This window comes from Urocampus carinirostris, chromosome 8 (genome assembly GCF_059441175.1).
Source record: "Urocampus carinirostris isolate Australia breed hairy pipefish chromosome 8, RoL_Ucar_1.0, whole genome shotgun sequence".
NCBI lineage: Eukaryota > Metazoa > Chordata > Actinopteri > Syngnathiformes > Syngnathidae > Urocampus > Urocampus carinirostris.
This window is the reverse complement of record NC_142356.1, coordinates 36,955,421-36,982,213: the sequence shown is the minus strand read 5'-3', so window position 1 is coordinate 36,982,213 and position 26,793 is coordinate 36,955,421. Positions and strand designations below refer to the sequence as shown.

At 41.0% G+C, this 26,793-nt stretch overlaps 1 protein-coding gene across 1 annotated transcript in view; it reads left to right on the top strand.

The window, feature by feature from the left end:
- Nucleotides 1-15,628: 15,628 nt before the first annotated feature.
- frmpd1a (FERM and PDZ domain containing 1a) overlaps nucleotides 15,629-26,793 on the top strand; it is a 64,293-nt gene continuing 53,128 nt past the window's right edge. The window contains exon 1 of the mRNA XM_088342576.1: nucleotides 15,629-15,870. The gene's annotated coding sequence lies outside the window, so the exon portion shown is untranslated. The remainder of the gene's footprint in view (nucleotides 15,871-26,793) is intronic.

Here is a 26,793-nt window from a genome sequence, read left to right as displayed (position 1 = left end):
AGGTGCTGAATGAATACCACGCTGAGAAGAGCTACAAAGCAGATTCCCTACAACAACCTGCGAATAGAGCGGAAATTGCCGTACACAAAGCTGAGGTGAACCATGGTCCAACCCTCGTGCACGAGCCACCTCAGACTTCGAGCCCACAGTATGTCTCTCTAACGGACGTTATTAGTATGTTGGAGAAAGTTCTGATACGTGTTACCTCGAACCAGTTTCAAGAGAGAGGGGGAGCTCCAACCAGGCGACCTGGAGCCAGAATAAATGGTTTCACTGCCAAGCCATGTATCATTTGCAAAGAAGTCGAACACAGTGCTCTCTCTCATTGCCGAGACAAAAACCTTTGCTTTCACTGCCATGCCCCAGGGCATTCTCGACGTGATTGTCCAGTGACGAAAGTTGTCCCGCTGCCTCAGGGAAACTAACTGATCTGCGCTTAGGGGAGAACAGTGCAGATCAACTGAGTATACCTCCCACCACTAATGTGAAGCCTGACATGCAAGACAATAAATCAATTTATGAGTTGTATAGCAACAAGATACCTCCATCGAAGAAGCTGATCTTTCAGGGGTTTCAGAGAATAGCGGAGACTGACGAACTGTTTTACACACCTGTACTTGTGCAAGAAGGCCCCACTTTCAGAGCGCTGTTGGACAGCGGGTCGATGGCTTGTACAGTAAGTGAGGACACAGCTAAGTACCTCCTGCAGCAATTCCCTGATATGATGAGTTACACGGCCGATGATTATGTCATTGTAGGCTGCGGTGGACACCAAGTTTCTCCCAGAGATATGTACGACATTCACGTCACAGTTTACGGGTGCCAAATGATAATACCAGTAATGGTGGTGCCAGGCCAGACAGAACAGATGATCCTTGGCAGCAATGCCATCAAATATATTTTGACTCAATTGAAAAGTACTGATGGCTATTGGAGATTAGTTTCCACTCCTGACAACGGTCTGTCCGATAACCACAGTCAATTCCTGTCAATGCTTTCCAACACAGAGAGATGGAGAGGTGATTGCATTCCAGACAAGGTAGGGACAGTAAAGATCAAGAGTTGCGTGACGCTGAATCCACGGACCGAGTACGTTATTTGGGGCAAGTTACCTGAGTTGGCCGGGGCATCAGCGGGCAGCACAGTGGTCGTTGAGCCAACCCAATCTAAGGCTGCGCCCAGACAAGTCCTTGTCGGACGAGTTGTTACTCCACTCTGGGGAGATGGATGGGTGCCTGTTAAAGTCTTTAATCCCACGGACAGAGTTGTGGCGCTGAGAAGAAACAGGAAAATTGCAGATGTGTCTCCTTGTATCGCAGCGGAAGACCTGCCCAATGCAGAGGAGGTCAAGTGCAACGTGCAGAGTGTACAGAGCAAAGAGGTCCGACCCAGGTCAGAAGAGGACATGATGCGTGCATTGGAAGCTCTGGGACTGCAAGACATTGACCTGAAGTCATGTGAGGTTTCGCTGCAGTGTAAAGACAAGCTCCTTCATATCATCGAACAATTCGAGTCAATCTTTTCTCGCCATAAGATGGACTGTGGAGAGGCCAAAGAGTTTGTACATCGTATCCACCTTGTTGATGATAAGCCGTTCCGTCTACCCTACAGACGTATACCACCAAGTCAGTATGAAAAACTGAGGACGACTCTGAACGAGATGGAAGAGAAAGGAATTATTCAGAAGTCGACTAGCGACTATGCATCTGCGCTTGTTCTCATATGGAAGCGGAATGGAGAACTAAGGGTATGTACTGATTTCAGAAGGCTTAATGCAAGAACCATAAAGGATGCCTACCCACTACCGCATCAAGCTGATGCTTTGGCCGCACTTGGGGGAAATGCCTTTTTCTCCACAATGGATCTGACGTCAGGCTACTACAATGTCCCCTTGCACCCTGACGACAAAAAGTACACGGCATTCTCCTCACCATTCGGCCTTCACGAGTACAACCGGCTCCCTCAGGGACTTTGCAACAGCCCAGCAACATTTATGAGGATGATGATGTCAATATTCGGTGGTCAGAATTTCATGAGCCTATTATGTTACCTGGACGATCTGATGGTGTTTGCCCCCACAGAGGAAGTTGCACTCCAACGCCTGCAGATGGTGTTTACTCGCCTTAAGGAACACAACCTCAAGCTCGCACCCAAAAAGTGTTTTTTCCTCAGACGGACTGTGAAATTTCTTGGGCATGTCATCAGTGAGGATGGAATTCGGACTGACCCCGAGAAAGTGAGAGCGATAAATGACGTACAAGTCGCTGATCTAATGGAGTCGGATGGCAAGACGCCATGCCCTAGTAAAATCAGATCCTTTCTAGGCATGGTGATGTATTTCCAAAGCTTTATTGAAGCATGTTCTGCGAAGGCAAAACCGCTGTTCAGGCTCACATCTGAATCTGGTGACAAGCATAAGCGCAAGAGAGCCCGCAAGAAAGGTCAAGTGAAGCTGACGCCTGCAGATTGGTCCGATGCATGCCAGAACGCCTTTGAAACACTGAAGCACGACCTTGTGACAGGTGTCACTCTGGCCCACCCAGATTTTGATGCGCCGTTTATTTTGGCTGTCGACGCATCCTTTGATGGGATTGGAGCAGTCCTGTCACAGCTGCCACCTGGTGGAAAAGTAGCCAGACCAGTCGCCTTTGCAAGTAAGACGCTCTCTCGCTCCCAGCTCAACTACCCTGCACACAGGCTCGAATTTCTTGCCTTGAAATGGGCGGTATGTGATAAATTCAGCCATTGGTTGAAAGGAAGACACTTTACCACGTGGACCGACAATAACCCACTGACATACATTTTGACCAAACCAAGACTTGATGCGTGTGAACAGCGGTGGGTAGCGAAGCTTGCTGCATACAATTTTGACCTGAAGTACATTCCCGGCCCAAAGAACATCGTAGCCGACGCTCTGAGCCGTGAGCCATTTGTACGGTCATGTGTGGGTCATCGCCTTGTTACCGAGCCCTATACTTCGCTCTTGGACCAAGTCAACGGGGTGAACAACAGTACTGTGCAAGAGGTGTTCAGAGTATCCAACAATTGTCACGCTGTTGTAGACGAGAGTGCTGGGACATCAGACGAGTCAGTAAAAAGGGCAATTCCATCAGGCTCCAATGGTTCTGTGACATCAGAAGAGGTTGCTGCTGTCTTCAGTGCTCAGTCCACTGGTGGCGTGGGTCAAGTGATGGGAACAGACGCCAACTTCAATCTTCTGCAGAAGGGAGATCAGTCAACGGCACTCCCACAGAGTCAGCTTGTTGGTTTACAAGAACAGGACAACACAATAAGCAGGACCATGTACTTTGTGCATAGACACAAGAGACCTACCAGGCGTGAGAGAGCTGTCGAGTCGCCTAGTGTGATGAAACTACTGAAGCATTGGAGCAGACTCACCATACAGAATGGCATGCTCTACAAAATAAGGAAAGATCCTCACATGGCCAAGAAAATCTTCCAGTTTGTGGTGCCTGATTCATTGAAACAGAAAGTCCTTCAAGGTTTACATGACTCAGCAGGTCACCAAGGCCAGAACCGTACTTTGTCTCTGGTGCGGCAACGATTCTTCTGGAATGGCATGGAACGTGATGTTGTGAATTATGTCAAATCCTGTCAGCGCTGTGTAGTAGGGAAAACACCGGAACCACACAACCGTGCACCACTCAAGAACATAGTCACCTCTGAGCCTATGGAGTTGGTCTGTATAGACTTTTGGACTGCTGAGCAAGAGAACAAGTCTGTAGATGTCCTGGTCGTAACTGATCATTTCTCCAAGATGGCGCACGCCTTCCCTTGCAGAAATCAAACCGCCAAACAAGTTGCTCGCCGTCTGTGGCAGGATTTCTTCCTTGTCTATGGTTTCCCACGGCGTATCCACTCTGATCAGGGAGCTAATTTTGAGAGCAAACTGATCAAAGAGCTTCTAGAGATGGCAGGGGTGCAGAAATCCCATACCACTCCGTACCACCCCATGGGAAATGGCATCGCAGAACGATTCAACCGAACATTGGGAGATATGATCAGAACCCTTCCCCCTCAGCCCAAAGCAAAGTGGCCACAAATGCTGCAGCAGCTCACATTCTGCTATAACTGCACAGAGCATGAGACAACAGGGTTTGCACCGTTTTACCTAGTGTTTGGTAGGATCCCTCGTCTCCCTGTCGATGTCATGTTTCAACATGCTAATACCAATGATGCTGTTGTCAGCTACTCTGACTTTGTACGCCATCTGAAGAAAGATCTACATGAAGCTGCTCAGATTGTACAGAGGAATACTCTCAGAGAACAGACTCGTCATGCCAAGCTGTACAACCGTAGGGCCAAAGGATCACCTCTCGTCGTGGGAGACCGGGTGTTGATCGCCAACAGAGGTGTCCCGGGGAAACGCAAAGTTGCAGACAAGTGGGAGTCAACCCCGTATGAAGTCATATCAGTCAAGCCTGATCTCAATGTCTACAGAGTCAAGGATTGTCTGACGGGCAAAGAGAAGGTAGTTCACAGGAATTTGCTGCTCTCTGTTAGCTTCTTGCCCTGTGAGGATGATCTGGCCAGCGAATCTGAACACTCAGAGTCTGACGCTGCTATGCATGGAAGTGATGTATGCCCTGATTTACCTGACGCGGTTGAAGACAGTGATGTCCGTACAGTAAACTGGGTGATACAGGCAGGTGAAGAGCAAGTTCATCCAGAGGTAGAGGATAACTCACTAGACAGCAGATCTGATGCCCAGTCCGACTCTCGCAGTGTTGATACATCCAGCCGAGGAAGTCAGCACATCCCCGAACAAGATGTTGACCATACTTCAAGTGACAATACGGAAAGCCCATCACAGTGCTCTGAAAACATGATCCCTTTGGGTATGGGTCTCCCAGACGAGACCCCATTGAACACTGACCATCTGGACGCAGACTCCCCTGATACTGACTGTTTAGACTTGACTGCCCCAGACCTTCAAGCTCAGGTTATTTGTGCTCAACCTAACCGTTATGGTCTTAGGGTCCGCCAGTCCATCAGGCCTCCTAGTCGTCTTATTTGTCAGATGAATGACCATGTGGTAGGTGACAATCATCTGTCCGCAATATCTGCAAGTTCCTAGTTTAAGTTCAGTAGAGATGCACTTTCAGTTTGAGTAACAAAGCTTGAGTAAGAAACAAGAATTGTGCCTATGTGAGCACTTACAACTACAGGAACAATGTTTGATATTTCAGAGATGTAACAGGCATCTTTGAGTCTGTGCTTAGTTAGGAGTTTGCTCGCCTCCTTTCTTTTCACACTCCTTTTTGGGAGAGTTTTAGAACTGACATGCACTTCAGTTTGTTCCTTGTAATACTGTACCAGTTTTCGTGTCCTCTTTTTCATCAGTATTTGCCTTTTTGGCATGTGATTTTTTTTCTTTTTAGTGTAGCACTCCCATATTTAGCAGAATTTCAGGGGGGTGTATGTAACGGGTGTAATAATAACTTTTATTTTATTGAAATTCCTGCTAAAATATGTGTATAGTTTTTGGTAAATGTCCTGCAATGCTGAGTCCAACAGTGCCATCTGCTGGTATGGGGTGGGGTTTGGTTTTGGCTTCTAACATGTGACCAGGAGGCGGGGTTTTGTCAGTTTAACCAGAGTACTACAAAGGTAAGACATATCTTTTGGTGCTCCACAAAATAAGTTAATTTTAAACATTATAACCCCAGCTGACAAATCTCTCACCATGCATAGTAATGTGATTGATATTGTCAAGCTGTTTTGATTTATTTTCGTTTTGTTTCTGTTTTACTAAATATTAATTCCCCTTGTAGAGATCAAAGAGATCAAACCCAGCAGAAAAAGCTAATGTTGTGACTCATCCATTTGCAGGTAAATTGTACCCATTTTTATACTCATTATTGTTTTTATTCCTATTTTTTCATATACATTAAAAAAGGATGATGTTGGTTAAAATTCAGAGTAAAGAAAAACATGTTGAATTCATTGTAAACGTTAAAAATCCACTATACGATCTCTTGTTAAAAGTATCTTGTTAAAATGCAAAGATTTATAAATGTATTGTGATATTCTAAAATGTATTTTCTGTAAAGTGAAAAGACAGCTCTTTGATATGCTTTGTTGTCAGTTTAACCAGAGTACTACAAAGAGATCAAAGAGATCAAACCCAGCAGAAAAAGCTAATGTTGTGACTCATCCATTTGCAGAAACTGTAATAATAAAAACCTCATCATCCAGTCCAGCGTGAATGTGGATCTTTGGTGGGACACGTACAACGCGGTTACATAGTACTGTATTGTGATTACTTATTATTTCCTCTTAGTACAAGTACAACGTCTTATTATTAGGCATGTTTCCACAATTACTTCTTTCCCACTTCGTAATATTTCTTTGAATAAATAAATATAATTTAAAGAAAAAAAGAAAAAAAAGGAAGAACAGTACAGTTGAGTGCCACTTTAAGAGATTTTAGCAAGAGCAAGACGTTCTTTTTTTATGTATTTATATCTTATAGTGCAGGGGTCGGGAACCTATGGCTCGCGAGCCATATATGGCTCTTTCTATGAGTACATGTGGCGCGGAGACAAATTTGATTGCATGCAAATTTTCTCCATCCCGTCCAAAACGCAAACAGCTAGTCCTGTTCAAATACTTACAAAGCCAAACCAAAGCTAACATCAAAAACAGTGCTTGGCAGAATATATAGGGCACGTTTTTCACTACAATTTACAGTCAAGGTGTCACACGAAAAAAAAAAAAACTCGTTCTGGCTGTACATCGCTAAAGAATCCGTTATATAAAACTTCACTATATTATCTGTCTTCAGTGTTCAGATACCTTATGATGAATCCACAGAACACACTGTAAATACGCCAAAACACCGGAAGAGAGCTTAAAGATTTTTGATTGGGTGAGTGGGAGGGATGGGTGGAGCTTTGCAAAAAGTGCAAGCACTCCCTCCCACCTCTCGCCCTACGCTGTCTGCGCCATAGATAAGCACATCAGGCTCTCTGTTTGCAGAATGTTGTGACGTTTTTACAAAATAACTGCTTACATCTGATTTTGAAACCAATATGTATGAAAAAAAAGGTCAAAATGAGTTTAACCGATCTTGAGTAATTGCAAGAAAAACACAAGTTTAAAGTGGTATGTTTGTTGATTTTGGGACACGGGCTCTGGCATTATTCTCTTTTCATAATTTTTATCAAATCATCCAAAATAAATGTGCTGAAGACTAAGCTTTTGTCTGGGCCGCGAGTTTAGCAATTTAGTAAATTTGTCTCATAATATATGGTGTGGCTCTTTCCCAAAATAAAATTAATATATTTTGCTTTAATGGCTCTTTGAGTCAAAAAGGTTCCCGACCCCCGTTATAGTGGAATGACGACAAGATTGGCTTGAACACAAGTGGCTGTGTGCTTGGAATACTTTACCGAATGTTGTGTCGTATGTCCCATATGGCAGTTGGATTATCTAAGTACAGTAATTGCCTTAAGCTCACTTGCACTTTTATTTGATCTTAGGGTTAGGACTGTTCTCCTGTATCTGCACTTTATTGTTGTCACTCTCTACACATGGGACAGCATGAACCGTAATTTCGATTCCTTTGTACATCTGAATAAATTGACAGGTAGAATTGTATTGTTACTTAGGAGGAGATTGGGAATGGTGAGTAAACATCAAGCGACTTGTGACACAAATGTGTCCTCATATTTGGCGAAATTACGTCATTAACTGACGGGCAATACAATATTTGTATAACGCTGACATCTTGTGGCCAACTACGACATTACAGTACTATGTATCGGACGCAGGGCCTTCATTGGGGCCCTAAGCAAAATTAGATTTGGGGACTCCTAATACTTGTTAATTTGCATACCTACTAGAATTCATTCCATATTGTACAACAGGGGTGGGCAACTATTTGGAGTCAGGGGCCGCATGTGACATGTTATACTTGGTTTAAAAGAGATTAGTTTGATGAAAATGCTTTTCAAACGACCACAATTAGAGCAAAAGAGAGTATATTAGGTCCCCGTTTTCAGCACTTAATTCGTTATTTAGTTTTGAAGTATTACTGTGGGTTTTTTAGGGGGTTTTGTATTTCTAAAGTTGGATTATTATTGAGGTTCTGTAGTTTTTTGAAGTCTTACTGTAGATTTATTTTTTATTATTTTTGTAGTATTTCTGAAGTCATTTTTATGTAGTATTTTTGTATTACTTTTGTTGTATTTCGAAAGCTGTTTTTTTTGTTTTATATCTGTAGTATTTTTGTAGTATTTTTGGATTATTACAGTAGTTTTAGATAATAATATTTTTGTAGTATAACTGTCATATATTTTTTATAACCGTTGTATTTGGTTGTATTTCCATATGAGAAAGTTTAATGTATATCCGTGGTATATCTCCAGTAATTTTGTAGCACAGTATTAGTGTAGTTTTATTTTTGTCGTACTTTTGTGATATTTCCGTACGATATTTTTTGTAGTATCGCTATAAGGTGTCATTTACAATATTTTTTTGTAAACCTCTTGTAGTAGTATTTTTGTAGTAATATTTCTTTAGTAGTTTTTTTGTATTAAAGTATTATGTATTGGTATTCTTTTATTATTTCAGTAGTAGTATAATTGATGTATTTCCAAAGCAGTATTTTTGTATATTTTTTTAGTACTTCCATAGTAGTATTTTTTTCATATTTCTTTAGTATTTTTGTAATATTACCGTGGTTGTCTTTCGGTTGTATGTTTGGAGTAAATATTTCTGTAGTACTATTTTCTAATATAGTATTGCTGTAGTAGTATTTTTGAAGGAATCATATGCTAGGTTTTTTTTCGGAATGAAAGCAAAATAATACATGAGGTCCCTGTTTTTAAGTCCCGTATTTGATATTTGGTTTTGTAGTTATCGTGTAGTATTTTTGTTGTACTTCTATAGAAGTATTTTTAAGTGAACACACAAAGTGACGATGGAGACAATGCTGACACCAAATAGTTAACCACTCTTGGGGGCCCCCTAGTGGTTGAGGGGCCCTAAGCAGCCGCTTAGCTTGCCTATGCCTTGGGCCGGTGTTATGCCGAGAAATGCATCCTGCCGAGATTTGCATCCCCTCGCTACTATAACCACTTTTACCTTGTTTTATCTCACTTTTATATCACTTTTCGGGAATGTAATGGCGAACATATAACCAAAACCACTTTGTCTTGCGTTTGTTGGGAATGTAACACAACTTAATCAATTCCGTCTTTGTATTTGTTGTGAATGCAATCGAACGGTGATGCACGCCGTATATAAATCACTTTTGAGCAGGTAACATGTTAATTTTGCCCTTTTCTACTCAAATCGCTCGTATTAAAACTGTTATGCACTCTACCATAAAGCTTATTTCAGCATAATAAGCTTTATGGTAGAGTGCATAACAGTTGTCAAAAGTGATTTTTGTACGATGTGCATTACTGTTCGATTACATTCACAACAAAAACAAAGACGGAATGGATTAAGTTGTATTACATTCCCAACAAATGCAAGACGAAGTGGTTTTGGTTATATGTTCGCCATTACATTCCAAAAAAAGTGATATAAAAGTGAGATAAAACCAGGTAAAAGTGGTTTTAGTAGCTAGGGGATGCAAGTCTCGGCACAGCACCTGTTATACCGGCTCTGATCGGACGTATCAAAATAGTTTACTGCGTTACTTTGAAAATGTGTCATTTGAGGATACTGCTTAACGTTACCCAATATTTTTTTAAACAAAAGATGGATTTTAACAGGGCAGTAAACCTTTAACTTTGAGCACCCACCCCTCCAATCTAGTAGCCCTAATGAAACTAGACTTCAATAAGGTATTTTAGGATATTATGATTTAAAAAATAGACAACCCACTTTACCTACCTACCTACACACCTACCTACATATGACTTAAGCAACCTTAACTTTATTTATCTATTTATGACGAAACAATAACAAAAATTGGTTACACACTACTAAGTCATAAACAGCTGTGAAGTTATTTTAGTGTAGCGGCAAGTGGACCAAAAATATGTGAATCGGTTAAAGACTGGTGGATTTTGCTTTACAAAGCATATTCCTCATCGACAGGACTTCTATTTCAGACTATTCATATTATTTCTTTTGTTCATTATTATTATTAATATTGTTGTTATGATTTTTATTATTGGTAGTAGCAAGTATTATCGTTGGCACGAGGGCAACACGGAGGATTGGGCTCCAGCACCCCCAGGACCCTACTGAGGATAAGCGGTGCAGATAATGGATGGATGGATTGGTGGCACGGTGGGTAAGTCGTTGGCAAATCTGCCTCACGTTTCAGAGGTCTTGGGTTTAATCCCACCTACCAGCCTCAGTGTGTGGAATTGGCATGTTTTCTCAATGCCTGAGTGGAATTTCGCCAGGCCCCGATTACCCACCACGTTCCAATACATTTATGGCAATTAAATTGACAAGTTCAAATTTTCTCTATAGTTATGTGCATGTGTGAAAAGTAGTATGTCTCTGTCCTGGAAACTAGCCCAGATTGTCACCTGGCAACTAGCCCAGATTGTCACCTACCCACTGCCCCAAGTCTGCTGTAATCAAAGGTAAGATTGGTCCTAAAAATTCCAGCCTGACCAGACCCGGGCCCGCGGGTGGTGAGGCCTAACTGAGCCTTGAGCCTTACCAATTAACGTGATTTGCATGACCAAGCCCGATGCAATTGTGAGGACTGGGGAGGAGGTGTTTTGGACCAATCCAGGCCCCTGCCGCGTTCCCAATTCTCTGTAACAAAATCTAAGTTAAACGCGATTGAATGACAAATTTATATTAGGGCTGACTGTCATTTTGACAGTTTGAAAATTGGACCATGGAATCCGGTTGAGTAAGAGAGAAAGTGAGGGATTGAGAGACAGAGAATTTGACAAAGTAGAGAGGGGGAGAGAAGAATAGAGAGCCTGAGCGAGCTCGGAAGATTTTGTGAGAAACAGAGAAAGTGGCTGTGACTGACTGAGAGATTAGGAGAAAATAAGAGACCGAATAACCAATGAATTAGGATGGAATGAGGGATAAAAAAGAGGGAGTGACTGAGATAGAGTAGAGGAGAGATACTGAGACAAATAGAGAAAGGAGAGTGCCTGAAAGAGAGGGAGAGAGAGAGAGAAAAGAGGATGAGAGTTGAAGAAAATTGAGTCAGGCATCACACTGCTACTGTGTATACAGACGCTCCCCTACTTACGACCATTCGACTTACGCAAAACATAAGATACGAACATTTTTTCGGGATGTCGAAAAATATCTGGACATTGCTGTAAGTTAGAGTTTGTATTGTGCGCGTCTTTTTCCGAGTAGATGCACATTACTGTAGTGCTTCTTCCCGCCGCGTGGTGCTGTGAGAGGTCACCCAGCATCCACCCCGGAGAAGAAATTTGGCTTCTACTTCCTAGTTTGTGTGTAAACATACTGCACTGTATCTCTAGCACGCTAAGAACTTTGACATTTTTATTGTTTAATATATTTTGCATCCATTCAATATGGTTGGTGTAAAGTGTAAGAAAGGGGTGAGCCGCTTCTTTTGAAATAAAAGTGGAATAAGAAAGCTTGATGTGGTTGAGAAAATGGTTGGATCGTTTTTTTTTTGGTCCACATTTTACCACGGAGGAAAAAGTCGCCTAACTCTTCCAAAAGTAAGTTAAACTTAACTTTATTTATCTTTAGGTCAAGTCAAGTCATGTTTATTTGTGACGCCCTTAGGGCTTCACAGAACACAGAATGTCAACGCCTACTGTGTACCTTTGTTTTTCAGTACTATGCTTTATCATTCAGCCTGCTTTGTAACGTTATAGAGCATATTATTTTATTAAACTTTTTTTTCTGTTTCAAAGCAATACAGGTTGCTTGTACAAGCCTTAGACACACTAATATAAACTTTAAACATACAAAATATAGCAATGAAGCAACTTACGAATAAATTCACATTACGAACGATCGTCCGGAACCCATCTCGTTCGTAAGTAAGGCAGCGTCTGTATACTATTCACCTCTGCGGGTTTTCTAACTACTTGAGTCACCTAGGAGTAGAAAATGCCCGGGAATAGCCGAAAACTTATGAAGAGTTATACTGAATAGCTCGTATACTCGACGCACACTCACACACTATTTTTCTTTTGACACGCACTTGCACTTTTTGAGTCGCAGGCCGCATTGGTTTTAAAAAACTTGTACAGGGGCTGGGCTGTATTTAATGTATTTAACAATTTGTATATGACAGTAGAGAGTCTTAAGTTCAATACCTCAACTATATACAAGGAAAATACAGTGCATCCGGAAAGTATTCACAGCGCCTCACTTTTTCCACATTTTGTTACGTTACAGCCTCGTTCCAAATTGTTGTTGTTAATTTAATCTCTTATCTCAAAATTCTACACAAAATACTCCATTATGACAATGTGAAAACGTTTTTTTTTCCCTTTTTTTGAATTTATTAAAAATAGAAAACTAAGAAATCACATTTACATAAGTATTCACAGCCTTTGTTTAATACTTTGTTGATCCACCTTTGGCAGCAAATACAGCCTCAAGTCTTTTTGAATATGATCCCACAAACTCACTTCTACTCTATAGCATACGAATAACCTAAACTTCTTATATGTAATAACTTGTGAAGCCCTTAGAGACTAATTGTGATTAAGGGCTATACAAATAAAAATGACTTGACTTGACAAGTTTAGCACACCTATCTTTAGGCAGTTTTGCCCATTCTTCTTTGCAATAAGTCTCAAGCTCAATCAGGTTGGATGGGAGACGTTTGTGCACAGCCATTTTCAGAACTCTCCAGAGATATTCGATCGGTCGGATTCAAATCTGGACTCTGGCTGGGCCACTCCAGGACATTCACGGAGTGGTTCTGAAGCCAATCTTTTGAGATCTTGGCTGTGTGCTTTGGGTCGTTGTCCTGCTGAAAAATGAACCTTCGCCCCAGCCTGAGGTCAAGAGCGCTCTGGAGCCGGTTTTCATCGAGGATATCTCTATATATTGCTGCATTCATTTTTCCTTCTATCCTGACTAGTCTGCCAGTTCCTGCTGCTGAAAAACATCCCCACAGCATGATGCTGCCACCACGACGTTTCACTGTGGGGATGGTATTGGCCTGGTGATGAGCGGTGCCTGGTTTCCTCCAAACATGGCGCCTGGCATTCACACCAAAGAGTTCAATCTTTGTCTCATCAGACCAGAGAATTTTGTTTCTCATGGTCTGAGAGTCATTCAGGTGCTTTTTGGCAAATTCTAGACGGGCTTCCATGTTCATTTTACTAAGGAGTGGCTTTTGTCTGGCCACTCTACCATACAGGCCTGATTGGTGGATTGCTGCAGAGATGGTTGTCCTTCTGTAAGGCTCTCCTCTCTCCACAGAGGAACGCCGGAGCTCTGACAGAGTGACCATCGGGTTCTTGGTCGCCCTGACTAAGGCTCTTCTTCCCCGATCGCTCAGTTTAGAAGGCCGGCCAGCTCTAGGAAGAGTGCTGGCGGTTCCAAATGTCTTCCATTTACGAATAATGGAGGCCACTGTGCTCATTGGGACCTTCAAAGCAGCAGAAATTTTTCTGTATCCTTCCCCAGATTTGTGCCTCAAGACAATCCTGTCTCGCAGGTCTACAGACAGTTCTTTTGACTTCATGGTTGGTGTTTGTGCTCTGACATGCACACTCAACTGTGGGACCTTATATAGACAGGTGTGTGCCTTTCCAAATCATGTCCAATCAACTGAATTTACTGCAGGTGGACTCCAATTAAGCTGAAGAAAGATCTCAAGGATGATCAGTGGAAAAAAGATGCACCTGAGCTCAATTTTGAGCTTCATGGCAAAGGCTGTGAATACTTTTGTAAATGTGATTACTTAGTCTTCTATTTTTAATAAATTCAAAAAAAGTAAAAAAAAAACGTTTTCACATTGTCATAATGGAGTATTTTGTGTAGAATTTTGAGATAAGAGATTAAATTAACACAATTTGGAATGAGGCTGTAACATAACAAAATGTGGAAAAAGTGAAGCGCTGTGAATACTTTCCGGATGCACTGTAAAAAACATTAAGCCAATCAATTTTTTCTAGTTTGTATTTACCTGCCTCTCTCAGCATTGTCTCGCGGGCTTGATTAAATCCAAAATGGCATACACGATTGGATTAATTCTTTGTATTTATTTAATTTTAGCAAATCAAAGGAGTTCATTATTCTTGTAATTTAGTTAAACTTAACGGGGGTATCCTGTAACATAGTAGTCATGTTGTGCATCATTCTCCACTGGATGTGCTGCATCCAACTTAGTCGTTGTGATACCAGGTGAATACAGCTAATATAGATACAATCGGCATGTGTTGCATTCAATATAAGGCTCACATGAGGCTTTTTTGCAGTTCTTGACATTTTTGTGTTCATTCATTACAATATGACTCTTTTAACATTTTGGGTTGCCGAAACATGCTTAAGTTAGATAAAAATCTCAAGCGAAAATGACTTAAATGAATATGAATAACATACCTGTCAACCTGTACATTCTTGCCATACAAAGTACATTTATTATGCATTTTAAGACATGTACGACGTACAAGAAAATCTGTACGGAAAAATGCAAATTTGTCAATTATGGGTACCATCCGGTATACACCGACTATCACGAAACGGCAAATCAATCAAGTCAAACAAGTTCGCCGCAGTTGCCTCTATCTACGTATCGTTTTTTTTTTCGTTGCAAACAAAGCGAACGGTTTGATGCTACTGTGCGCAAGCGTCTGCCGCCTGGGGATTTCCCATCATGCATCATTCAACATCGGATTTAATGTGGTAGTTGTGGAGTGAAAGGAAGTCTGTCTCTTTTTCGGCTCAACTCATTAAAGAGAGCCAGCTCTCAAACGGCTCACTTGCTTTGATGCATAATATTACAAATTATTATGTTGTACAAAGAAGTTAAGAAAAAAAGGAAGTATTAAAGGAGAAATTTGAAAAAAGACAGGTTTGTGGTTATCCCTTTAATCAGTATTTCACCAACAATAATATAATACGGAAAATGAATCAATAATTTGAATAAGAAAATGTATTATTCTACTTAATTATATTTGCATGTATTTTTCCTTCTACAATGACCGTCCAAGCTACTTCATTTTTGAACTTTTTTTATGATAAACTTCATTCATGTTGAGCAACTCAGTATCTCACAACAAAATGTTAATTAACACTATATATGATGTAACGAGACACATGTACAATGTTAAACTACATAAATAAACACGTTTGAAAAAAATATGGGGTAAGATTATTTTGTATTTTGTAAGGGAAAATAATGGAGCCGTGGAGGTTGACGGGTATGGAATAAGGAAGGGTCGCTGAAAGAGAGAGGGGAACTGAAGAAGAGGGATAGACTGTCTGAGAAAGAGAAAGATACACAGTCTAGAGAGCAGGAGAGGCTGAAAAGCGAGAGCTCCATACAGAGAATGAGAGACAAAGAGAGCGAGAGAGCGAGAGAGCAAGGGAGAGAGAGAGAGAGAGAGAGAGAGAGAGAGAGAGAGAGAGAGAAGAGAGAGAGAGAGAGAGAGAGAGAGAGAGAGAGAGAGAGAGAGAGAGAGAGAGAGAGAGAGAGAGAGAGAGATTATGGTACGGTGGACGCGCCTGCACCTTCCAATGTTGCTCTCGCTCCGCCGTTACGTGCGTTGTTTGCGTCATAATGGAGGTCTCTCTTTGAAGACCGTAAAACCGTTCTTCTTGTTTTAATTCATCATTTTTTTCATAACTTGTTATTTTGCGGACGGACTCTGTAACTCTACGTCTTGGACGGTGTAACCCCAGTGGCCACCCTCTTCGCCTCGTTCACGCTCTCTGGGGCTGGATTAGAAAGAAACCCGCTCGGTAAGGTCTTTAACTCTTATTAACAAGACTGAATAATATGTAGACTGCCGGGGCCTTGGATATATTGTTCTGAAGCAAATATATCGAATTTAATGAATTGTTTTTGTATATATCTTCTATTTGTCGATAACTGTCTGAATAGACTACGCATTTTTGCTATTCACGAAAATTAATTTGGCTACATTTATGTTGAGGTTTAAAGCTAGCATAGCAGCCAACTCTCTTAAAATCCATTAAAGTCCTTGAAAAACTCCCCTTTATGCTAAAGTGGGCATATTCCTTGGTACATTACATAATTACAACCCCTAAGTAATTATACTACACTGTATATTTATTGTTATATTTGTTCAATTTATAATTTGTTGTGTTATATTGTGAAGCAGAGGTGTCAAACTTGGTGGACCAAATTTTAAATAAAAACAAAGCTGCGGGTCAAGCTTGAACAAACGAACCTTTAAAGGTGGGTGTGTCGTTTTAGTTGTTCTTAAAAAGTTGAAAGAACATGTTTGCTCTATTAAGTATGTGCTAACAATTGCGAACATAGTTCAAACAGCCCTTATTCTTTATTTTCCACTGCACAAATTGGCTTTTATTTCACGGAGCTGTTCGGAGCGGAACACATTATGTTCGAGGAGTAGGGCTGAGGCGAGTGTTGGAGTGTGACATCATGCTCGTCCCTTGGATTCTTTTATTTCTATTTGTCTAATTACGTTGAAAGACAATCTTTTACTGATCTGGCCCAACTTAAAATAGAAAGTCTAGATCTGCCTCCAGAGTTTGACGATTTAAAGATTTAAAGGCCAGTTTATAATTTTTAGTGCCTCCTAGTGGTACCAAAAAAGCTTTCATCCTGTAAGAAAAAACATTGATTTGAACACTAGTCAAAATTACATAAACTATCATAACCAATGTTAATTTTTATAATAAAATCATAGGTAGAGAAATCTGTATTTCTTTTACACCGTGGAATCCCCTCTTAGACTGGCGCTATGTTTGTCCAGCATCCTGTCGCCACGCTGTGCCATTTATTACTGGCCCTTGTTTGTACCAGACAACACAGTGCAATGTTGTGGTCAAATATTATACATTGGGGCTTTAGGTCTTGAAGTAGTAAGAAAAGCTCTAATTTTAATGCAATTGTCTCCCTGGCCGAATAAAATTACAATGGTCTGTGGGCCAGCTTTTGCCACCTATGGTATGTAGTAATTGTGCTTACATCATCTGACACTTACTGTTATAATGAAACCAATGCACAGGCTTAGGGACGATGGCACGTTATTTTGAGGACGTCTAAGCTTAGTAAGTCTGTCAGATGACAGATGCTAACTATGAAAGGTAATCTTAATGAGTTAGTGTCCTACTGCTGACAGTACAAACCTTGAAACAGTGAACTCTATATTTTCTAAACGTAAGCAAGTTTTGTATTTAGCAACTCTAGAAAAATTGATGACTACACAAATAAATCAGTGAGTGACAAATCAATAGCTTTATTCAGTGACCAACAGTAAGTACCCTGAGTGCACACACCCATGGCTCATTTACATTTTATGTTGCCCTGAATTTATTTTGCTGATTCATTCTTTCATGAACCTTTTTGGATTGAGATCGCATGAGAATAAATGGTCATGAACATTTTTCTTGGCCTCCACTATATTGGCAGATCTGGAATTATAACCAGCAGGAAGGCTCTTACAGGAGACAAAATGAGAGCCATCAAGTTCTGAAAGGCTTCGCAGGCTTTACTCATTTATTATGTTATTTTTAGGCCCGGATGCATTTTTGATGCAATTGCATTTCTCAAGTTCAGTACTCGAAAAGGTCTCTTAATGTTGTTGTCTGTATCACGTTTGCATGAAAGTGATTATCAGTTAAATCACAGACAATACAGTTCAAACAGCAGCATTGTTATTGATTGTCTCATTTAAGCCAGCAGAATGGAAAATTTTGTGGACTGTTGCTGTCGATCTAAATGTGATGTGTTCATTTGAGGGTTCTGGTAGAGAAGTTATTTTCTCACTTTTTTCAAATATCCTAATCAAAAATGTCGTAAGGTTGTAGACTTGCAGAGACATATGGCTTCAGACTCCCTATATACTGAAAAAAATCCATTAGAAGAAAAAAATTGCATATTTTGAATGCATTATTTTTTTAATTTCAACATTGATAGTGTTTTTATCCATCAATCCATCCATTACCTGCACCGCTTATCCTCAGTGGGGTTGCGAGGAGTGCTGGAGCCCATCCCAGCTGTCTTCGGGCAATGGGGACTTACTCACTCATTCACACCAAGGGACAATTTGAACCGGCCTATAAACCTGACATGCATGTTTTTGGAATGTGGGGGGTAACCTGAGTGCCCGGAGAAAACCCATGCAACCACGGGGAGAACATGCAAACTCCACACAGGAGGTTTGATCTCATGAACCCCGGAACTGAGCCACACCACTGCCCCATCGTGCTGCCCTTAGTGTTTTTACATGATCTGAAAATGTAAACTTATAACTGAAAACTGGCAGTTCATGTTAGCTCACTAAACAATTATACGTGGTAGGAAAGAGTTTTTAAAACAATATTTTCTACCCATTGCTAAATTTGATAAATTCTCAATTTTAAAGATTTTTTTTTTGTTATATTTTAGGAAAATATTAACTATAATATATAATTCATCAATTTTATAAGAATGTCTCTTTTGCAATCAACAATGCAATTGAGTATAATAACTTTGTTGTACTCATGTTCCAAATACAAACATTTCGTTCCCATTTGTTTATGGGTGTTTTTCTGTGTTGAGTACATGATGATGACACACACTTGTGCATTGTACTTAGTAGCAATTTCTGAATCAAGTTTTTTTGGGGGGGAGGGGTTGTTTTGCAAGATGTGACTTTATACAAAAACAATCAGATTGCTGAAAACAGAGTTGTAAACAATAGCCACATCTTTTATTTTAGACAATATATACTGGACTTTGACTCTTCTTATGCTAAAATAGTTTTTTTTACAAAGCTTAATTGATTTGTGGCCTGTATTTGTGTCTAATAGACCGCTGACTAATGTCAAGGTATGTATGTATGTAGCTAGCTTTTCAAGACATAATATGTACCGTGCATGATTTTTTAGTTTATTTTTAAAATAACAATACATATTTTAAAGATATTCATTTGTGTACCAGACTCATTGTCTGGTCAGTTTTATTTTTTTTCAGCTTCATGAGCAGAGTAAAAAAAAAAAACAACAAAAGAAAGCATGCAGCCCTGTAATGATCACAGCTAATGGGAATTGACACGCAGATTCAAATCAAGTCAAGTCATGTTTATTTATACAGTGGCTTGCGAAACTATTTGGCCCAACATAAAGATATAAAACTTAATTTCTTGTGAAGCATCAACAATAGTGGGACACAATCATAAAGTGGAACACACTTCATTGGATATTTTAAACTTTTTAAACAAATAAAAAACAAAAAAGTGGGTGTGAAAAACTATTCAGCCCCATTACTTTTAGTGCAGCACACTCTGTCCAGAAGTTCAGTGAGATCTTTAAATGATTCAATGTTGATCTAAATGACTAACGATGATCCACCTGTCTGTAATCAAGTCTTTGTGTAAATGCACATGCACTGTGATAGTCTCTCTCTGATTAAAGAGCAGAGAGGATCATGAAGAACAAGGAACACACCAGGCAGGTCTGAGATACTGTTGTGGAGAAGTTTAAAGCTGGATTTGGATACAAAAAGATTTCCCAAGCTTTAAACATCCCAAGGAGCACTGTGCGAGCAATAATATTGAATTGGAAGGAGTATCAGACCACTGAAAATCTACCAAGATCGGGCCGTCCCCCTAAACCTTCAGCTCATACAAGGAGAAAACTGATCAGAGACGCAGCCAAGAGGTCCATGATCACTCTGGATGAACTGCAGAGGTCTACAGCTGAGGTGGGAGAATCTGTCCATAGGACAACAATAAGGCATATGCTGCAAGATGGCCTTTATGGAAGATTGGCAAGAAGGAAGCCATTTCTTAAAGATATCCATAAAAAGGTGTCGTTTAAAGTTTGCCACAAGCCACCTGGGAGACACATAAAACATGTCAAAGAAGATGCTCTGGTCAGATGAGACCAAAATCAAACTTTTTGGCAACAATGCAAGACATTATATTTGGCATAAAAGCAGCACAGCTCACCACCCTTAACACACCATCCCCACAGTCAAACATGGTGATTTGGGCATGCTTTTCTTCAGGAGGGACAGGGTAGATGGTTAAAATTGATGGGAAGATGGGTGGAGCCAAATACAGGACCATTCTGGAAGAAAACCTGATTGAGTCCGCAAAAAACCTGAGACTGGGATGGAGATTTGTCTTCCAACAAGACAATGATCCAAAACACAAAGCAAAAGCTACAATGGAAAAACATACCAAGGTGTTAGAATGGCCAAGTTAAAGTCCAGACCTCAATCCAATTGAGAATCTGTGGAAAGAACTGAAAATCTCAAACCGCTTTGTTAAACAAATTAAGTTATTAAATGTACTGTGCTACCACAAGAGTAGATAATCAGTACATAAAAAGTATATAAAAATCTACTGCTACCTACTGATATGGATGACAATTAGAGTTCCTCGTCTAAAGAGTGCAAAAATACTGAATAATGGCCTAAATTACTGGAAAGATAAAATTCCAGCGGCCAGTGGTATAACTGACCTAGTTATTTTCCGCTATTCTTGTTCATCAATTAACTAAAATATGAATGTGAACAACATGTGGAAAGGCCTGTAGCCTTTCTGACTTCAACTTTTTACCACAAGAATCAACCATTATCAACAATTCTTCATAAAAACTGAACTACAATCAGAAAACAAGTAATATGTTTAGCTACTATACCATTCATCAATGATATCTTGTTGCAGAAAATATCCAAGCTTGAAATAGCAGCAGCAATGCAGAAGGCCCGCACGCACACACGCGCACGCACACACACACACACACACGCTTCTTTAAAATATTCGCCATCAGTAAATGGTTTTCTGTGCTTTGCTATTCAGTGAGCAATTTGTTAGATAGCTTCAGTGGTGGTGTTTTTAGCAGCGACAAAGGTTTTTAGGGTCTGTGTTTGTTTGCCGTATCTGGACACAGCGCGTTTTAATGTCTCCGCCTTGAATTCATGTTTCGTCTTGTAATGACGTTTAACATTTGATGCGCGAGGTTCAGCACTCTTGGGGCATAATGCACAAAACAGCACGGTAATTTTTTGCACAAAGCCCCAGTCATCTGTCCACGAGAGCGCAATCTTTCCGTCATGATTCGTTCGTTTATTACGCGCGTGTGTTTCGTTGGCTGGGGCTCTCTCTCTCTTTCTCTCTCTCTCTCTGCGAGGCGCCGGGCAAACTCACACTGAAAAACCCACGTAAAGCCTAACATAAATCTTTTACATAACATGGCGCGCAACTGAAGATGTCTAAATTTCAGGTAAATGCGCTTTAAAAAATAAAACAACAACATCATTATCTGGCCAGAGTTGGCACGCGTGCCATAGGTTGCCGACCCCTTCAATAAAGTGTGATCCACGTCACGATTGTGTCCCACTTATTGTTGATGATTCACAAGAAATTACAGTTTTACCGTAAATTCCGGACTATAAGCCGCCACTTTTTCCCCAAACTTTCAACCCTGCGGCTTATTCAGTGATGCGGCTAATTTATGTAATTTTTCTAACGACCGCCAGCGGCGCTGAGTACAAAAGGTAAGATTTAGACCGGTGGAATATATGCGCCGAGGAAGACTGCAACTTTACTAAAACTGGCCGCATGCTAAAGGCAACTTTTTCGCAAGTCTGCCAGTGGATCCTGACAGCGTGGGGCAGCATCAAAAAATCCACCATCACCAACGGGGTCCAAAAAGCTGGTGTTATGCCGAGAAATGGATCCCTGCCGAGAATTGCATTCCCTGTCGCTGGTGCGCGCACACGTCACTCCCGCTACTACAACCACTTTTACCTTGTTTTATCTCACTTTTATATCACTTTTCGGGAATGTAATAGCGAACATATATCCAAGACCACTTCGTCTTGCATTTGTTGGGAATGTAATACAACTTAAACCATTCTGTCTTGTATATGTTGTGAATGTAATCAAACGGTAATGCACACTGTATATAAACCAGTTTTGAGCAGGTAACGTGTTTGTTTTGCCTTTTTCGACTCAAATCGCTCGTATTTAAACTCTTATGCACTCTACCATAAAGCTTATTATGCTGAAACGAATTGTCAAATCATCAACAGATATAAAAGTGAGATAAAACGAGGTACGTAAAAGTGGTTGTAGTAGCGGGAGTGACGTGTGCGCGCTCCCGCGACAGGGGATGCAATTCTCGGCAGGTATGCATTTCTCGGCATAACACCGGCTGCGGGAGCGTGGGATGATGTCTATACGACAGTTTCTTTCCGACACTGCGGAAGATGACTTTGATGGCTTCAGTTCTAAGGAGGAAGATGAGGATGGTTTGCCGTGATTTTTACAAGCACGGTATGTTTTTTTTTAACAGACCCATTTACTGTGTTGCGAGCGTGTTGCTAGCGTGTTGCTACCATTAACTGCCCGGATGAAAGTTATATTATTATTATTAAAGCTTTGAAAACTCTCTCGGTGTACCGTCTTTCTTTGTAAATATGTTTAACCATGTATAATATGTATTTGCAACTGTATATTTATGTAACATATTTATTTTGGACACTTAATCTGATATGTTTTGGACAGGCGAATTAAAAAGAAGGGGCGTAACAAACGCGGGCTGACAGGAAGTGGGGACCGATAAAGGTGAGTGTTTGTGGACACGTCGGACAATAGTGGATATATATTTTTCCCACCCTTACCTTTGGAAATATACACCTTTTTCTTTGGATTACTTTCAACGTGACCCGGACTCTGCCGGTCTGCATCAAACCTTAAGTACCGGTATAATTTTCCGTTAATTTTGCCGGCTGTGATTTTTGGACTCTGTACTTAAAGTCGGGTTAGGGTCAATTTTGTGTTTTTATTACATTTTTTAATGTGGGCGTATGCAGTTTATATACAGGTGCGGCTTGTGTAAGTACAAAATTGGTTTTCTTCTTAAAAGGTGGTGGGTGTGGCTTATAATCAGGTGCGCTCTATAGTCCGGAATTTACGGTATATCTTTATGTTTGAAGTCTGAAATGTGGCAAAAGGTCACAAAGTTCAAGGTGGGTAAATAGTTTCGCAAGCCACTGTATATCCCTTAATCACAAGGAGTCTCAAAGCGCTGCACAGACCACAGATGATTGCAAACCACAGACTATTATTACACCATCCCCTGATCTAAAACGTACATGAGGGCAAGGAAAAACTCAAAAACCTCAATCTGAAGAAAATGAAGAAACCTTGAGAAGGGACCGCACATGAGGTAATCCCACTTCCAGGATGACCAGGCTGCAATGGATGTTGCAATCACAAATAATACAGATATTGTTAACATGAAATAGAGTTCATTCGTAAGCTATAGAATAGAAGTGTCTTTTAGGCCTAGATTTAAACAGTTCTACTGAGGTTGCAGATCTCAGGGGGTAGAGCATTCCACAACATCGGGGCCCGAATGGAGAATGCTGCTGTTCTCTTCTTGGCTCTTGGAATCCCTCGTAGACCAGCATTTTCAGAGCAAAGGCTCCGCACCGGAACATAGGGGGAAATTAAATCTGAAATATATGATGTGGCAAGTCCATGCATGATTTTATATGATACCATCAGAACCTTAAAATCACATCTTAAAATAACAGGGAGCTAATGCAGGTTAGCTAAAATCGGGGTAATGTGATCAAAGAGTACCTTCATGGTCACTGTTTTTTGTGCAAATAATTGGGTGAGGTCTGTGCCAAAAATGTCTTTGAATTAACCTCTTACTAATATGGGTCTTGACCAGGGACCATGCTTGATTCTAATCGAGTTAGTATAGAGATGATCAAATCGGGACCTCATTAATCTATAGAATTAGCATTTTGATCTTGTAGTAAAGGCCCGGTCACACAGCCTTTCACGGGCGTATCGCAGCTGAATCACAGCCAGAAGTTTCTGCCCGTGAAGCAGACGCGGTGGAAAATGTGCAAAATTGGCTAAACCCGCTGTTTTCCCGTGGTATGCCCGCGAAACAGACGTCGGCGACTGTTCTGTGTCCTTATCGCGGGTAACCGCGGCTGCATCGCGTTTGACCGTGCTTACACGCGGTACACACGCTAATGCACGTGATAACACCGCGATACAGGCGCAGAACAAACGTGCTATGACCGTGCTCCACCCGCGATTACCCGCTAAAATTTCGCGTCCTACCTGCGTGTAACCACGTCTTGGCCGCGGCCGTAGCACGTCCTCGCATGTTCGTACCGCGTCTTTACCTCATGTGTATCTCGTGTGCTGCCCGCGGTTACCCGTGGTCTAAAGTTTTGAGCAGCGCAAAACTTTTTCTCGAGGCCAACCGCGTGTGAATTTCTTACCGCGTGTAAAGCACGGCTGTATCTCGTCTGTATCGCGATCTCAAAGCGTCCAACAGCGTCTGCTTCACGGGCAGAAATTTGGGTTTACATGTTGAGATTGACTTGACCATTGCAGAATATTCTGGTTCTTTCATCTAATAACCCTGAAAACCCAGGTTCATAATTTTCCAAAGAATAAATGAGTTTGTGGGTTCTCCAGGGTTAAACTCCTGGGTCGCTTTTGCTTTATGCTTTGGGTAATTATCCATCTGCACTTCAAAGCTCCTTCCAATTAACTCTCAAGCATTTTGCTAAATCTGAGGGGATAGTAGATCCCTGTATCCATTTTTTCGGTGACTTTTTTCTCTAAAATTTCTTCTTCCCATCATTCTGGTAGTGGTTTATCTTTGTCTCATTTGTCTATAAAACACTTTTCCAAAACTGGGGTGGTTGGCCGAGGTGTTTTTTTTTCTTTTCTTGCATAGTCAAGGCTGCCGTTTCTATTTTCAGGACTGAATAATGATTTACTCCGATTAATTTTTTTCTTATTTTTCTCTCTGATTTTTCTTTACCATGAAAAGTATTTGGCGATCATCCTTCACTGTTCTCTTCAGTGGAAGTCCAGGCACTTTCCTGTGGTAAGGGGCCCTCTCCCTCTGGGAGGTGTGAGAATTCTCCACCGTGGTCAGCTCTGTGTCGTAAGAGGCGACTAAAGTGGAGGGAGCGAGGGACTGAAACAGATAGGGCCGAAAATAAAACAGGATCAAAACACAGGCAAAAACGGATATCCACAGGGCTCGGCAAAACAAGAGCAAAAAAACGCAGGCAAAACGGGGATTCACAGGACTTGGCATATCTCAACAGAGTCTAGCAGAAGTTTCGCAGATGCTCTGACACCAGGTGACTCACAAGAAAGCGTTTAAGTAGTCCGGCAGCAATCTGTCAACGTGTTTCAGCTGGTGTCAATGGGCGGAGCTAATCGGGTGCTGTGGCAACCATGACAGAACCTGGCGCCACACGGCGGGGACCAATTTGGCGGCATGGCAACCGTGACACGGAGACTTGGATTGATTAAATGTTTTTGAGACGAAGTGTTTGAGGAGTGTGTTAGGAGTGACAAAATTGGATAGATTGAGAAATGAAATTGTGAGAGACTAAACTGGAGTAGGTGTAGAACTGAGCAAGTGTGTGGATAAGAGAATACTCGGTTGGTTTGGACACCTGGAGAAGATGGATGAAGAGCAAATGTTGAAGAGGATCTTTAGAGCAGAAGTAAATGGAATGAGACCAAGAGGAAGGCCGCTATTGACGCGTGGATGGATGGTGTTAAGAGTGCATTGGAGGAAAGAGGTCTAAATGTAGTGAAAGTCAGAGCTGTTGTTGGTGTTGGGAATGTGTGGAGAGATGTTGTGAAAGGATAGTGGAATATATGGACGCGTTCCAAGGGATGGGCAGGGCACCTGTATGATGCGGCAGGGGTAAATTAATGAAAGCTGTCAGGCCCCGCTGTTGAACAGTAGAGTGTGTTGTGTTACCATGACCCAAATGACATGGCTCCTTTCTTGTGTCCCGTTTCATCTGTAGGGACGAAAGCATGACCAACTTGGGTGCCGATGTACGTAACTTGTTTGGGTGTTTGGGCATTTGGGATGGCCATGGTCAAATTTTTTGATGTTTTTTGCTACTTTTTCCTTTTTTCTTTTCTTTGTTTTTGTATTTGTGTTTGTCTTGCTGTCGGTCACCCTTCTCGAGGGGTATGACCAAGGTGGATTAATCAATTTTTCTCTTTATAGTAGACTTAGAGACAGATTGACCCACTTCCAGTAGAGTGTTGTTCTCTCCAATAGATGTAAACTGATTTTTCTTTCCCATGGAAAGTAATTTGGCGATCATCCGTCACTGTTCTATTTAGTGGAAGTTCTTAAACCCTCTTCAACCCTTATTCCGATTTGGATGTGGAAAGTTTTAAATTGCAGTTGAGATTGTGCACTTTAAGTCCATATTAATTATATTTATTGCATTTTGGAATGTGTTTATGTGAACAGCTAAAATAACAAAACTCGTGTCACTGTCTACATATTTTTGGGCCTCGCTGTATATTCTGCCTTCCCAAGTCTTTTTTGGGTCTCTGTCCTAGTCGGTGCTCTGAGATTTCTGTTAATTGTTGCCAAGTGGAGCGGCCGCATTATGCCAATACATTATTGATGCTCGCAGCCCTTGACTAAGACACACCTTCATTCAAACACTCCAACACAAACAAGCAAAACCAATATTCCCACACAGCAGAGGTCTTTGTGTACAAATGTGAATATTACTTGTGTAAACTCCTGCTTACTACATGTACCGTACTTAGTTTTACTTGCGCTAAGGGTGCACGATTTTGAGAAAAAAACTAATTTTTTTGCAATTCTTCAGACCAGTATTGCAAATTCGATGCGATTTCCGATTTT